The 13759-nt window shown below is 38.5% G+C and overlaps 1 protein-coding gene across 1 annotated transcript in view; it reads right to left on the reverse strand.

The window, feature by feature from the left end:
- RUNX1 (RUNX family transcription factor 1) overlaps positions 1–13759 on the reverse strand; it is a 351115-nt gene that overhangs the window by 14274 nt on the left and 323082 nt on the right. The gene's annotated exons all lie outside the window — the stretch shown is intronic.

Here is a 13759-nt window from a genome sequence, read left to right on the forward strand (position 1 = left end):
TTCAAATCAATCCATGAGCACTTAGCTGAAAAGCGTGAAGTAAGCTTCAAGGCACTGTGATAAGTGTGGTGAGTTGCCCCACCTTCAATTTATTGTAAAACTATAGTTTATTAGGACTCCTTTGAGAATTTGCATTTGATGAAATTTCTTTCCAAAGATATTGGATGAACCCACATTGAAAATAATTTTTAAAAAGATATAGCTTATTTTTTATAAGTTTTAACTGTATGATGGCCAAGATTTCAAAAATTTAAGTAGATGGATATTTGTGCTTAATTCAAGTCTTGAGAAAAATGACCAACTTCATCATCAGAAATCATTTTCAGAATACTGGTCTCTTGCATCCTTAGGGACAACTAATTTCTGTGCATCCCAACTAAGATGCATATGGACAAACACAACTTGAGAGAAAGGGTAATATGATATAGTAGAAAAAACCCTGGATTTGGGGTCAGATGACCCATGTTCAAATATCAGCTCCATTACTTGCATTTCCCATTGTTGTTTGTCCTTCATTTTCAAAAAGGATCAGTGACATCACGGGTGATGTACTGACTCGCTCACAAATTGGATTTAAGCAAGGTAGAGTCGCACAAAATTGTTAGCCTCATTCTCTCTTTCTGAAATTCAGTGGTAGGACAAAAGTCAAGAAAACTGGTGATGGCCCAGGATGCAGTGGATGACCTTGGCATCTTCCATGTCTGACCAAGTTCTAAATGCTCCACAGAACCTGCTTCAGCTGCTTTCATGGCCATTGGAACAAACTGTTCTCATCTACCCATTCCACCAGGGAAACCCTTCACATGCTTGGGGTAGACATCATCTTAACTCACTGATGGATATGAGGCCTGTCTGTTACCTTCATCCTGGTTAGGCCATATGCTAAGAAGTTTTTACCAGGCTGTGACTGCTGTGCATATAGCATACATATGCTGTGCATACAGCTTCTTGGAGACACAGGTAAGAGTTGAGTGCCAGGTGGGTACCAAAGGTATATGAACAGCCTTACAAAGGACTCGGCATCCCTCACACCAGAGGTGCTAGGCCTCCCTCAACACCCCATATGCCCCTGAATACTCTAAAGCAAGAGGGACAGGATGTCAAGTTGAGGTATGACACTGTGGAGGGTGAGTTGTCATTGACTTCAGAAAGACTTAGGTTCAAGTCATAAGGCTACTAGTAAAGTGACTGGGCAAATCATTTAAACTTTCATTACCCTTATGCAACTCTCAAAGAGAAAAGGTTGCAAAGTAGTTGCAGATCTGCATGGATAGCAGGAATTCCACATCGAGAGTTCCTTACACCAATGAAATCACAAGTTGAGTACAAAAAAGAAATCTATGCAAGTGTTTTGCTGACCACTATTACAAAAAGAATTTGGAAAAAAGTCCATGTTGTCTCTTAACAATCACCCCTGAGCTGCATAGAGACAAAATGTTTAAACTGAATAAGAAAAATACTGTTAGTGTGTGGAATGTAGTATGACAATGTCATGTAATGATAGTATTGCATTGTAGAAGAATGGAAACAATGCTGTGTTTGTAGCCAGAGGATTCAGGTTCAAAGCCTACCTCTGCTCCTTATTATCTGTGTAACCCTGGACAAGTTGGTCTGTGCCTATTGATACAGTGGATAGAAGCCTGGACCTGGAGTCAGGAAGACCTGAGTTCAAATCCAACCTCAGATACTTACTAGATGTGTGACCCTTGTTGGGAAAATCACTTCCCTTCTGTTTGCTTCAGTTTTCTCAACTGTAAAATGGTGATAATAGCACATGTTTCACAGGGCTGTTATGAGGATAAAAGGAGGTAATACTTGTAAAGTACATAGCACAGAGCCTGCCACGTAGTAGATGCTGTATAATTTACCCCTTTGGCTTCCCCCATCTGTAAAATAAGGGAGTTGAACTAAATGATCTAATAAGGTTCCCTTCAGAATTAAGTCCTATGGTTCATATGGGCCTGGTTTTTCAAAACTATGACATGCTTATAGATTGGAAAGGAAACTCTACCACCAGAAAGCACACTGAGGAAATTAAGGGATGGTTATTATCCCATCACAGAGCAAGAGTATATTTCCTTAGGGTACAACATTTATTTCACTTTTTGGGGCCATCTGTTTTAAAATAAGGACACAGCTCAGGAAGGCACTTAAATACAGCTTCACAATGAAGTTGCTGGCCACTAAATACCTTCTCTCAAGTCTCTCAAAGAAACATTTTATGTGTTATAAAGAAATTAGACGCTGCTAAATGATGTATGTTTTCATTTTCTGTTTAGCTTATTAGAGAACCAGGAGATTGAAGAAGGAGTTTTCCTCTTGACCTTCCCTTATATATGTCTGAACAGAACTGTGATTTGAAGAACTTAGGAGCAGTTGGCTCCAAAATAATAGGTTTGTCATAGATGTAGGGATGGAAAGAATCTTAGTGGTCTTCTAATTCAATCCCTTTATACCAGGATGTGGAAACTGGGGTTATAAGTCAAAAGATGTGTCCAAGGCTACATAGGTATTAAAGAAACAGCTGGAACTTGAACTTAAACTCCAGAAGTCATGTTCTTTTCAAAAGCATGGTGCTTTTCAATTTTAGCAAGGAATTTTGGAATTCTTTGGTTAAATTAAGTTCTTTATTATGTTTCCAGTTTCAGGGATGGCAAAGAGTGACAGTCACTTTAAATTCAGAAGAAATGTCCCACTTGGGCTGAAGAACCTGTAGTATCTAGACCAGGGGTGGGGAACCTAGGGACTTGAGGCCACATGTGACCCTCTAGTTCCTCAAGTGGGGCCCTTTGATTGAATCCAAACTTCATAGAACAAATCCCCTTAATAAAAGTATTTGTTCTGTAAAACTTGGACTCAGTCAGAAGGCTGCACCCAAGGATCTAGAAAGTCACATGTGGCCTTGAGGCCGCAGGTTCCCCACACCGATCTAGACCATCAATGTTTCCCAGATACATATAGGCAAACAGAGACAGCAGGAGAGACATCTAACTATGTTTCTGAACCAGTGACTATTCTACATCTGTACTGTTTGGAAAAAAAATCCAGTGAATATTACCATGCATGTTTTGCATTTTGGGGGAAATTGGATATGGAAATGGACAATTTGAATGTGAATATGGAGATATGTGCACATATTAAATGAATAGATAATACACAAATATTTTAATTATTTAAAAGGCAAACAAAAGAGGTTTTATAATTGTCATAAAACACTCCAGGGTGTGAATTGCGGTACTGTAATTCATGCTTGTTGTGAAGACAGAATAACACCCTTAGCCTCATGTCTAAAACCACACTAAGTTAGGCATATAGTATTATGCCATAATTCAAGCCATGTCATGTTTTACTGCAGTGAAAAAGTTGTGTTAGGCTTTTCCAAACTCATAATCAAACCATACAAACATTGCATAATAGGTTTCATAGCCTTTTAAAAATAGGCTTTGATAAGATGGTCTTAGGATCAAAGTCCATGGCCTCTTCTTGTCTTTTCACAAGGTTTGGTGACTTTCTTACTAATTTAAGACCACAACAGTTCTGCTTTCCAGAAAAGGACAGGGAAGAGGACTAAAAAACACTAAATGGTCATGTGGAATTAGACATTTCTCAGTATAACAAAGACCGAGTGTAGTTTGCTTTAAAATTTGGTTTCATTGTCACTGGAGGGGCAGTAGGTGGCGGTGGAGAGCTTCTAACCATGGCTTAAAGGCTTTAATTACAATAATAATTATTAATTAAAAAAAAAAAACAACCTATTAAGTGTTCATTGAACTCTGGGGACTGCATTTTACATAAAAGTTAGGCCTTATTCTCATGAAGCAAGTGTTCTAAAACAAATAGGACACAAACAATACGAAAACAGATGCAAACTGTGGGGAAGCTGTGTGGGACAGTGGAAAAGGACAGGATTTGGAATGAGAGACCTGGGTTAGAATCATAGCTCTGCCTTAGTCAAATCACCTCTTTTGACCTCAGTTTCCTTATCTGTAAAATGAGAAAGTTGAGTTAGATAACATTTAAGTTCCCTTATAGTTCTAAATCTATAATCCTGTGGGGTTTTTTTTTAATGATTTCTTATCTCTGTCTTAATCTATTTTTTTTTCTCCTAGACTGAATGTTGGGAGTGAAAGGTAGATCTTATATTCACGAATACACACATATTCTTTGGTAGAAGGAGTATGATGGTGAAATCTAATTAAAGGCATCTAGAAACATCAAGAAGAAGCTGGTGAATCCAGGGAGCCACTATCATTCTATCTCATTTAAGATGGTAGAGCTGTCTATAACACTGATGGCTGCTACCTTGGGGAGCAGAAATAGGGGCTAGATAAGAGCATGCTAACAAGAAATACATATCCTTTTTTCATCACTTTGAGAATGGCAGCAGTTTTTTTTGACACAATAAAGAATATTTAGCACAGGGAAAGACATCTAATCTAACCTCCTTTATTTTATAGAAGAGGAATCAAACTTAGCTAAATTGTTTCTAGGTTCTATGTGAACTCAGTCAAATGCTTCCCCTCTTTGGGGCTTGGTTTTCTCTGCTGTGAAATTAGGAAGGGCAGAAGAGAAGATGGGAGGGGTGATATTTGGACATCATCATCTTCTACCTTAAATTAAGTCATTCCAACTCTGAATCCTGATGAAAGTGTGGCCTAGTAGAAAGAACACTAGATTTAGAATTAGAGGACTTCAGTTTGAATTGGATCGCTGTCTTTTAGTAATAATGTGACCCCATGAAAATAATTTACACCTCTGGGTCGTAAGTTCTTCAACTGTAAAATGAGGGAATAGAATTGGATTGTTTATAAAGCTCCTTTGACTCTAATGATCTATGATCTAGTCTAATCCTTTTATTTTACATATGAGGAATATGAAACACAGAGTTAGGTGTTACCCAAGGTTCCCACAGGTGAGCAATCAGAAAAAAAATGGTATTTAAAGCTTGATTTTCTAAATACCAATTCAGTGTTTTTTCCATTATACTATACTCAATAATCATTGGCAGTATGGAGATTATAATCTAGGTCTCTCAATTCCCAATTCAATGCTCTTTTCTTTCTTTAAATTATTATTGAAATCTTTTGTTTTTACATCACCAAAATTTCTCCCAGAATGTCTCCTCCTTTTCCTCTTATATATAGCAAACAATATTTTTAAAGAAAAGAAAAAGAAGAGCAAAACCAAGAAGTACATGGAAAAAGTCTGAAAACATATAAAATTTCCCACACATGAGAACCTACCATTCCTGCAAAGGAGTGGGGAGTGTGTGACTTCTCATATATTTTTCCCACCATGTTTGTTCTTAGTAATTTTGCAATGTTCTTGATTGTTATGTAATGATATTTCCCCCCATTTCCATTGTTTTAATCTTTCTATGTATTGCTTTTTTTGCCTTTGTTTACTATAATTGACATCAGTTCATGCAAGTCTCCATTTTTCTCCATATAAATAATATTTGTTATTTCTTTCAATGCTCTTTTCATGGCAACCAGATATCTAGGCTCCCATAGGTATACCTATGTTCTTTTTGAAAGGCTGCATAATTGGGGCAAATCTTAGACTCAGCACAGTTGTTCAGTCCCCAGCTTCAATGTCTCATCATTATTAGCCATAGCATTTGACTCAGGTTAGTTTACTAGTTTAAGCTGCACAGTTAGTCAGTTATTTAATAAATATTTACTATGCACTTGCTATTGGCCAGGCACTGTGCTGACTGCTGGGAATACCAAGACAGGCAGGAGACTGTCCTTGTCTAATGACCAGTAAATGAAAGCTGAAGAACACTGAGTGATGAAGAGAGAAAGGTGTGGTTATCTCAGTAACATTTTCTCAATCTATTCTCTTTTATTTTTTTAAAAATCTATTCTCTTTCAGAAGAATGGGAAAAAAAGACACTGGAAATGTTGCTTTAAATGTGGATATTCTTGAACTCCTATCCCTACTCTGCCCATAACCTCTTCTTGGTCAAAGAAAGAAGTAGACAGACTAGACTTATTCATTGTTGATGGCCAACGCTGTTGTGTCCTTTATCTCCTGAACATTTGCTCACACTTAACCATACTATTTTTATACTTTGCATGGACATTAGCTGCACTATTCTCCCTAAAGCTCTGGGAAAGGGGAAGGATGTTGTATGATAGGGCCACATTTAAACTGCCATGTAAAACTAAAGACCATAAAGTTATGCATGGTACAATAGCATATGGTATACATATATGTGTGCATAAATATATATACAAACTCATATGTATGTGTATACATTGTATGTGTGCATATATTGTATATGTGTATAGATATATGTATATAAATATTTATATCTTAATGAAACGATAAACACCTGAGGCAGTGTTTTTACCTAATCTGCCTCTAGAATTTCCCCCATTCCCCTTACCAGGTTGGTACTGGGCAAGACATTTCTCAGGGTACCACTGAAGTTCACCTCCTAGTACAGTCTTGCTTTATGGTGTAACAAAGACTCTCTTGGAAGCTCTCAGAACGCACAACAGGATGTGAGTCAGGACTCAGGGATGTGATTCAGTTTCCAGGGTGATGTGTCAGGGTGAGCGTTGATTGTTCATCTCTCCCATCATCACCACACAATGAGACAATCTGGATTCCCCTTAAAAAAGGGAATACCCCATGATGCTCCTCCCTCCACCTGACTCTCTTTGCCTCATGATTCTAAAACCATTTCCAGAATGACAAAAAAATATGCTTTACAGTTACAAATGTTAATCCCTGGATAAAAAGAACCATTTCCCTGAAGCTTTGGCTTGGTTTCCAGAAATTATGTCTCAGCTCAAGTGTCTAGAGTGAAAACAAGTTTTTAAAAACTAAAAATAAAAATAGACACCAAGTATATATAAGTCCTATCAATAGATGGTTAACTGGCATATTTTCCTGATCAGTAAAATTTCATGATAATATAATTCAGTTCTTACAAGCTCTAGATCCTGAAGGGGAAAAAAAACAAATAAACACTAGGAAAGACCTTTGTTGACTTCCAACCATTTATCTCTGACTGGCTTGCAGACATCTAGGTTAGTCATGGGCTGGTAAGTTGCTTTATATCAGCATACTTTTCAGGGAAACAGCTAGCACCAAGCTGAGGCAGAGGCCTGCCTTGGGTAGGCAGCTTTTAAAAAGTCCTTTGGGGTTTTGTGTTACTAACTCCCCGTGGCTTCTGATGTGCCAGCCCGAGGGAAGTGAGAAATGAGCATTGCTCCTACCCAGCTTCAATGATTGCCTCTAGTGTACTTTTTCCTTTCCCTCTCCCAGCTGTGGGAGAATAGGTGGCTTTGTGGTTAAATAGTAAGGCTGGGAATCTGGACCTCTGGATCCTGATCTCAGATCTGCCCTGGAGCCCTGGTGCCTCAGGCTGAGTCCTTCAACTCTCTGTACCTCTTTCCTCATTTCTAAAGTAGGGTGTAATAATACTTACCTGCCTCACAAGTGTGAGAAATAATTAATGTTTGTAAAGTCACTTTGAGATCTACAGATGAAAGGCTCTCTATAAATGCAAAGTGTTCTTCCTCAAAGATTTTCCAGACTGTTCCCAGGGGAAATACCACCTTATGTAAAAGAGGAGTAGTCTGGGATTAGTCTTAAAAAAGCATCTTCTCATTTTCTGAGGAGGGGTTAAGGCAAGTTTGAAGGTAACAGCTACCAGAAAACAAAACAAAACAACAACAAATTTGGAGTGATTTGCAAAATTTTCATTTCCTTTTTCTCATTCAGACTTTGGGGCAGAGAGTTAATTTACACCCTCCTCTCAACAGTGATACTTTATTTCTCTACTCTATTAAACTCTCACTGCATAAACCATTCACATACTCTACTTTCTTCCTGCCCCTTGCCCCCTCCTCCTCCAAACATCGTCAGTATTGGACTCTTTTCCTATGAAATTGGCAGAGTAAATTCCCATGATGCTAGCCCAGTAAGTTCAATTCAATTCAATAAACATTTATTCTAAACAGAGTTTTACATTATATATAGAGTTTCTGAGGAAAACACCCCTCTTCCCTTCCTGCCTTCCAATCCAATTGATTTTCCTTCATTCCATATATCCTTTCCCCTTGCAAAAAATGTATAAAGATTAAAGATTCTTCCATAAGTGACCAGTCAGATCTCTAGTGGCCTTGTTGGGAAGTCCAATTCCACTCACCTTCACTCATGTATTCTCAAATCTCTTTTCCTCTACATTAATAGCAATCCATAGAGAATGATCTTGAAAAAAAAAACAATCATATAGAATGACTAGTCTTCATACTAGAGGACAGATGTTGAAACATGCTTCCTTTTTGTCATAAGAGAGGGATGGGACGAAATATGTAGAATATTTCATGTCATTCATGTTATATATTCAAGACAATATCACCCATTATGTGATAAGACTTTTTAAAAATAAAGGATGGTTTTATGAATGTGGTCATGGGGTATAGAGTGACCAGGGTGGGAAAACCCCCCAGAATATCAATAAAAACTTAAAAAAATTCTTTGAATATGTGCCCTACACTGAGAAATCTCAGGCAATTTGTCATTGTTAAACACTTCAGATCCAATGCCAGGGATCTGTTAAATCTACAGAACTAACTCCTGGCATCCCAGGGTGCAAAGTTGTAGACTTCAGGGACTCATTACCTCTCCAAAGTGTTCAAAAACTGAAGGGGAAAGATCTTTCTGAAGGAAAATTTTATTAATCACAATCATATCTACACATAGCTGACACAAGGAAAACTTTCCTATCAATTAGAACTCACTGTAAGTGTGATGAGCTACTTTAAGAGGTAGTAGGTTTCCGCGAACTAAAGGTATTCAAAAGTAGGATGATCATTGGTCAGGGATATTATAGAAATTTATGCCTGGGTATGGGTGTGATGTTATGGCCTCTTAGGTCCTTTCCAACTCTAGAATTCTAAGAATGTATGAACCTGGGAGAATCATGTTATTTAGCAAGTCATAGTGAGAAGGATCAGGAAGCCCATTTGTTGCTCAGAGGCCAAAAGCAAATTCAGAATTGATTTTCAATGACAACTAACCATGGTATGTAACTTTCCTCTGGTTGACAAAAAACATCACTGGATTGTCTTCTCTCACTTTAGAATCAGTTCCCTCTAAAAGTGCAGATTACAATCCAACTGAATCCCTTCAGGGGTGGGAAACCTGCAGCCTCAAGGCCACATGTGGCCCTCTAGGTCCTAGGTGTGGCCCTTTGACTGAGTCCAAGTTTCACAGAACAAATCCTTTCATTAAGGGGATTTGTTCTGTGAAGCTTGGATTTGGTCAAAGATCTGCACTTGAGGACCTAGAGATCTTTACATGTGTGTGGCCTTGAGCCACAGGTTCCCCATCCCTACCCTAGTTGTCACAATATACATATAACATGTTGATCAGTATAGATGGTTATGATACCTAAGGAAGTCATATATCTATAGACATACATGTACACAAATATGCTCACATATAAATACATATACATATATACATGCACATACACAAAGCAATATTCATTATATTTAATTTTTGTTAAATGAATGACTATCTCTTTGGTTCTTATTGTCTCTTCCTATGTCTTCTGTTCTAAAAACCAAAAAATATCACCCCTCCTCCAATTTATATCTATACATATACATATAGTCAATCAATGAATGTGTTCTTCTAGCAGGTTAGTCATAATTAAAATACAGTGTGTTGATTATGTTATACTTATTACTGTCTGACAAAATTCCTTGTTCAGAATCATATGATTTCAGATCTGGAAAGTACTTTTAAGATGAATTATTCTACCCCCTCAATTACAGAGTAGGAGTCAGGGTCTAGTCAGCTGCCTTGCCCAAAATCAAACTCTAAGTAAGGGGTAGCAGATCAGGACTCAAAGTGAAATTTTCTGACACCAAGGACAATGTTTTTTTTTTCTATTCATGCTTCCAACGGTGTCTCTTAGAGAACATGCTAAAATTGTAATTATACCTTCTAAGTAACTATTGTCAGACTGTCACTATGGCATGACATGATTGGAGAATCATACTCTGAGGCAGTCCTTCCTAACAGAGAATGGAGAATGACTAAGAGCCAGTATAGGAAAGCATACTGTATATAGGAAAGCTCAGCAAGGTGGCACTAAAAAATGACCAAAGGCCTGCATCTACCAAATAAGCCTATTATCACTAAAGTAAAATGGGTGGGGTCATCCCTCTCTACATCTATGCCTATAGGATCACAAGATTTAGAATGGGAATGGACCTTAGAACTCATCTAGTCTAAACTATACCTGGTCAAGAATGCTTTCTGTAATTTTAGCAACAGGTGCTTGACCAACCTTTGCTTACAGACTTCAAGTCCCACGAAGAACTCACTGTCTCTTAAGGCATTCCACTCTGCTTCTGGACAGTTCCAACCATAACAAAGTTTTTTTTTCCTCTCTTTTTCTTATTGCAAGCTTAAATCTGTCTCAGCAACACCCACCCATTGCTATTAATTTTGTTCCCAGGGCTAAATAAAACAAATTCTAATGCCTCTTCTACATAATGGCCTAATAGAAGACAGGCTGATACCCCTCATTTTACAGGTGAGAAAGCTGAAGCCCAGAGGTTTTTCCATAGTTGAGGACAATTAAGTTATCTCTAAGCCTCTCTTTCCCAGGATAAACAGATCATTTCCCTTAAAGTCTTCTCCTCATTCCAATCATATGATCCTCAGTCTGCTTCTCCTCTGAATCTTTTACAATTTCTAAACATGGAGCCACAAATTGCACAAAGATGTTTGATTAGTGCAATTTGTGAGGAAATTGCTACTTATCGCCATCTAAAAACTATTCTGTTTAAAAGTGTTTTAAAATGTAAGGATAAATGAATTTCTGTTTTTAGAATCAGTTTTAAATGGAGGTAGAAGCTTTCTGGCTAATTGTAAGCACTTTTGTACAAATTAGCGTTGATGCTAAGAGTTGATTCAAAGCAGGGAATTAAAGAAAAAAAATAGGTCAGGTAGAAAGAAAATCTCCTGTTGGGGAAATTATTTTAATGGAAAAAAAACAGAATAGAAAAGTGTATTGTATTCTGTCTCTTTCAGTTATTTTTGGCTAGTCAAAACCTAGTTAGTAGGTCTATGCTGTTTGAGCCAAACTAATATATGCCAAACCAATACTGATGCAATGGGACAAGAAATGGGAGTAAATCAGCTACCACAAAGATGGCAGGAGAGAAGGAAGGGGTTATAGATACCATGCCCCTGGTATTAAAAAATACTAGCTTGGGGAAGGAAATTCCTTAATTAAAGCTCAGGACACCCTTTTATGACTTTCCCCCTTCAAGGCTGACCCCAGGCTTCATTTTAAATTGATTTTCTGTCTATAAAAATGTGTGTGTGTGTGTGTATGTGTGTGTATCTGGTGAGGTTTTATCCCTGCCCCTAAATAGTTTTAGGATGGATGGTTCTGTTGCTATAACCCAAGACAGGAGCAGGAGATCCCTCAGGTTTGAACACAGAGCTGGAAGGTCCTGGTCACAGTTCTTCTTGACCCAGGGACTTTGGTATCCATTCTCCTTGCAAGATCTGCCACATGGGCTCTGCAGTATTGAAAACAGATTCAAGTAGCACTACATGATGCAAGGTTTCCATAGGTTCCATAAGGTCCCAAAGCAGGTGTGTAGATTCCTGAACTCAACAAGAAAATAGTGATAATTATCTTATTTGTAAATTTGTTTTTTTTTTACTAAGTACTCAGTGAAGCATTAACATTCCTATTTTTTTCTTTCATAAATGAGGAAATACAAAGTTCAGAAAACTTAAGTGACATACCTAGATCATATACCTCAAAGTGGCTGAAGTACAGTGAGGGGTGTAATGGACAGAGCCTTGGATCTGGTGTCCAAAGACCTATGAACAGTTCCAGATCTGCCAGTTACTACCATGGTCAAGTCATTTCAGTTCCTTCATCTTTAAAATAAGGGGTTGGACTATGTACTCACTATGATCCCTTCAAATTTTCAATCCCATGATCCTCTGAATGGGACTTGATCCTGGCAGCCTTGACTTCAGACCCAATGCTCCTTGTTCTACATCACAATGCTTCTAAAACCTGCAGCCTTATGGCCATCTTTGCAGTTGGCATCCCTGTGAGGATCTAGGATCACTGGATATACCACTTCAAAGTCTGCTTCATCTTCAGACTCAGAGTACTCTATGCCAGAATTCTGCAATTTGGCAGAGACCTTAACAGGTGTACAGTGTTCTGGGACCCACCCTACAGGTACTCAACAGACAGGGCTGGCTGTTGGGCTCCCCTGCACATAGTGATCTCTCCCCAGCACTTTCAGGAGTGGCCTCATACCTCCCCCATCTTTGTTTTCTCTTTAGCACTTTTGTGGTTTTGTGAAACATTAGAACTGTTTGAAAAATCCCAGAGTAGTTTCAAGCCCTTGACTCATCTTCTGTTCCCATGTGACATGGACACTAATGTATCCTTATTTGATTTCAAGCCAGAGACCCTAGTTTAGGAAGCAATTCTAAGGACTGGCACTTTAATAAGATCCAATGAAAAACTTTAAAAGGAAAAGAAAATCACCAGTTGCAAAGACGATTTCAAGCAAACTGAAGTAGGGGAGGAGAGGTTTAACTCTCTCTTTCAATTGCTGCTAATGCTGAATAGAATCCAAGATGGCTGCAATTTATACCCCATCTTTCCTTCTCTGAAAAAAAAAATTTAAAAAGTGTCCATAAGGATCTATTTGAGTCAACAGGTGTGGACCCCTTCATTATGAATTCCATTCCAAGCAGAATGAAGGTACTGGGAACTAGGACTCCTTTCACTAGTTTGTTTTCCCCAATCTGATGCCAGTGTTGGATACTACAAATGACTTGATTGTAAAAAACGTGATTTCACAATCTATGTATGTGCTGTTCTAGCAGGTTAGCACATAAGCTGCTCAGATGAAATATAAACCATCTCTCCCACTGAGTAAGCACACTACTTCAAGGCTGGCGTCACAGTGGCTTTGAAGAACACGGCTGTATTATGTGCAAACGACAAAAGTCTCCCAGGGACAGTGACACACACAAGAGGGAAAGCTGAGTTTTTTCAAGTTGAGGATGTATTGTTCTTTGTCTTCTCAGATATGAGTCATACTGAGTAGTAACAGTTAAACAGTTATGTACCCAGGAACCTCCACGCCTCCAACCTGAAGAAATATTCATAATGGGGGAAGTAAAATGCTTCCTCCAACAAGAAAAGCTACAGCCCTTTCAATATATTCTTGGGAATTTAATCAAATCAGAGGTTCCATCTTAACTTTCTGACTCTCCTGTAGAATATTCTCATCCATATTTCTGTTGCAACTCTTTTTTTGCCTCCTTATGGTGATAAATTCCCTCCACTCCCCTCCCCCCCCCCCCCCCTCCCCCCCCCCCCCCCTCTCCTTCTCCTCCCCCCCTCTTTTCTTTCTCCCTCTCCCTCTCTCTCCCTTTCTCTCTCTCTCTCTCTCTCTCTCTCTCTCTCTCTCTCTTTCTCTCTCTCCCTCCTCCCCCTCTCTACCTCTGGTTCTTTTTCTTTCTCCTCTTGACTTGACATGAGTTAATTATTTCTGAATACCTGTCTCATCACTTTTTAACTGCCTCTGTTGGATCATCAGTATATATCGTCCCGAACTTCTTCCTTCTAAACACACTCTCTCTCTCTCTCTCTCTCTCCCTCTCTCTCTCTCTCTCACACACACACACACACACACACACACACACACACACACACACACACACACACACA

This window comes from Petaurus breviceps, unplaced genomic scaffold, assembly GCF_028583685.1.
Source record: "Petaurus breviceps papuanus isolate PSGF00001 unplaced genomic scaffold, PetGlider_PUasm1.0 90897, whole genome shotgun sequence".
Taxonomy (NCBI): Eukaryota; Metazoa; Chordata; class Mammalia; order Diprotodontia; family Petauridae; genus Petaurus; species Petaurus breviceps.